The following is a 3,428-nucleotide window of genomic DNA, read 5'->3' on the forward strand; positions in this document are numbered from 1 at the left end:
TTTTTATCTACTCAGTAAAAAACGTTTATGATAATAAACAGCTCTGTCAAATCTCTTAACCTTCACTGCTTTGAGAGAAGAACCCATGTTTTCAAATCTCTTGGCACAACTGGCACTCCTTGGAACTTTTTTCATCTCTTCTAACTTTTTGAAAACTTTGGCATTTTTTGTAAGGTATGGCACACAGGTTGGAAGTAGTACTCTAGCTGAGACCAAACCCACTGTTTTAGTTCAACATAACATTTTAATTGTGTGTTCTTTTCTGCTGTTCATAAAGTCATATATTCTATTTACATTTTAATAGGCTTCTCAGCTGATCTATCACCTCAAATAAAATTGAGCAATTCAACCCTTGTCTCATTGCTCCTAGACTTCTTTTGAATGGAAAGAAATTTCTCTTATTTGAAAAATCCCGGTCCTGCTGAAGGTCTCAGCCCAAAATGTCAACTGTACTCTATTTTCCATAGATGCTGCCTGGCCTGCTGGGTTCCTTCAGCATTTTGAGCATGTTGCTTGGATTTCCAGCAACTGCAGATTTTCTCTTGTTTGCCTTCGGTCCTCAAAAATGTTCATTTTTGAACTGAATTTTAATATATTTACTTTCCAATATTTTGAAGTCTAATTTTGATAGAAGCACTGTGCTTTCTAAAAATAAGTGTGAATATTGCCATCTCTAGTTATTTTCAAACCACAGAAAGCTTAAAACGAATGCTGTGTTCAATTCCCTCCGCTGTCTGTAAGAGAATTATATATTCTCCCCAGGTCCACATGGATATCCTCCAGGTACTCTGGTTTCCTCCCACATTCCAAAGATGTATGGGTTAAGGCTGATTTATACTTGTGCATCAAATGTACACCACAGGTACGGCATAGCCACATACCCTACGCTATACTCTACGCCAAACCCTACGCCATAGCCTAACGCACACCTCTCCCAAAATGTAACTACGTGTCGCAGCGTTGCAGACCTCAACAACTGTGATTGGTCCGCTTGGTAGCATCACATTTCCTCCTACGCTGCAATAGCTTGCCATTGGGCGACTGAAGGGCAGGGAAGGAACTCTGGCTGCAATGCTTTCCATAAAGCTTTACAGACCTCCGAAATTATGGAGGACCCTGTGCTTGATGCCAGTTTGTAGCTAGCTGCTACAGCCTGTTGATTTCCACCTGAAGCTAAAACCCGAATGGTGATCGCCAGTCTCTGAGTATACTGTGCGTACACTGATGCCAAATAAATGGTTGAAGACGATGAACCAAATCGTTAAATCTACCTGCCGACATCCGAAAATATTTGAAATGCATTTCCTCATCTATGTCTCTCAGTGGCTTGCGTAGGCTACGGCGTGAGCTAGTACGCACAAGTATAAATCAGCCTTAAGGGTTAGTAAATTGTGGGCATGCTATGTTGACGCTGGAAGCGTGGGTTGTTCTCAGCACATCCTTGGACTCTGTTAGTTGCTGATACAAAATCAAAGCATTTCATTGTATGCTTCAATGTTTCAATGAATGTGTGACGAATAAAGATAATCTTTATCATTAACAACTACTTGTATTTAAATAGTGCCCTTGACATAATAAAATACCTTCATATGCATGCTAACCAAAGATTTAAGAGAAAAAAATCAAAAGAACACAGATGTTGCGTTAAACTAAAAATAAATGGCAGACAATTCTGAGAGAAAGTCTTTGACTTAAGATATTATCTCAGTTTCACTTTCTGCTTACAGAAAGTTTCCATTTTAATTATGAAAGATTTGGCTAAGTCAAGGTAAGATAAGTCAAGAGCTCACTACAGACAAGCCAGAGAGCTACGTTGGTAAGAACTGAAGGCTTCTCAAAATTCAAAGTAAATTTATTATCAAATATACATGTCATCATAAACAACCCTGAGATATACAATCTATCTCAATATGCAGGACTAGACTGCGGATTCAGAGAAGTCAAATGGTGGGGGTGTGTGCTTTATGATAAACTCTTTGTACTTCTCCAATGCAATGGCCTTGTTGTACTCTTGTTCCCTGACCTGGAACATGTAATGATTAAGTGCTGACCAGTCTACCTACCGAGAACGTGATCCTGACCAGAGTTTACATATCGCCAAAGGCGGATGTTAAACAGGCACTCAGGGTATTGAGTGCTGCCATCAGCAATCAAGAAACAGCCTGCCCCAATGCTTTTCAAATCATTGTCAGGAACTTAAAACGGGCTTGCTCGAAGAAATCTCTGCCCAATTAACATCAACATATTATTTGTTGCACCAGGGTTCCCAACATACTCTACCACTGCTATACTATGATTAGGAATGCCTACTGTTTCATGCCCAGAATGTATTTTGGGAAATCTGATCACTTGGCTGCCCTCCTCCTACCTGCATACAGGCAGAGGCTAAAGAGCAAGGCTCCAGAGGTGAGAACAATAATGAGATAAATTCTGATTTGATGGAGACAGCCGTGAGAAGCACAGAGGAACATCTGGAGAAACTTCTGAAATGCCCGGTTCGTTGCTGCTGCTACTGTGCGATCCAGAATCTCCGGAGGGAAGGCCTCAAATCCTCGGCTTTGCCTGCTGCTGGCGGCCGGGGCTGGGGTCGAAGTGCTCGGCAGAGATGGTGCTCGGTGCTCGGTGTCGGAGGGCTGGTTGGAGGCTCAAAGTTTTTAGATGACTCAGAGTCGGACTGTGGTCGGGCATGGCAGGGAGAGTTTTCTTCCTTCTCCCGTCTGCGTGAGATGTGGGACTTTCGAGAGACTTTGAACTTTTTTTACCATGCCCATGGCCTGATCTTCATCAAGTTACAGTATTGCTTGCACTGTTGTAACTATATGTTATAATTATGTGGTTCTTGTCAGTTTTTCAGTCTTGGTCTGTCCTGTGTTTCTGTGATATCACATCGGAGGAATATTGTATCATTTCTTAATGCATGCATTACTAAATGACAATAAAAGAGGACTGCGTGTCCTCATAATCTACTCTAAAAAAAAGAGGCAGAGGAGAGGCTATGGGATTGTTTCGAGTTGGTGGACTGGGCTGTGTTCAAAGCACCTGAATGAATACACTATGGTTGTCATGGACTTTATAAAAATAGTTGTAGGTGAGTGTGACCTCACAAAATCATTCATAGTCTTCCCCAACCAGAAGTCCTGGTTGAAACATGAGAATGAAAACATGCTGAGGGCCAGATCAGTGGCATTCATGTCTGGCAACTAAATAAAGTACAAGAAGTTCTGTTGCAATCTCTGGAAAGCATCCTCACGTACGAAGTGGCAATTGTGGATCAAATCTGAGTCACTGAAGTATGCTGGACAGCTGTGACAAGGCTTCAATGCTATCAGCTCCTACAAAGTGACAGGTTTCACTCCCTGATTAGCTCAATCAATGCCTTTACGCTTGTTTTAACTGTCAGACCAGGGAGGCGCCTTCACGAACTCCAC

Source organism: Mobula hypostoma, chromosome 9, assembly GCF_963921235.1.
Source record: "Mobula hypostoma chromosome 9, sMobHyp1.1, whole genome shotgun sequence".
Classification (NCBI taxonomy): Eukaryota; Metazoa; Chordata; class Chondrichthyes; order Myliobatiformes; family Myliobatidae; genus Mobula; species Mobula hypostoma.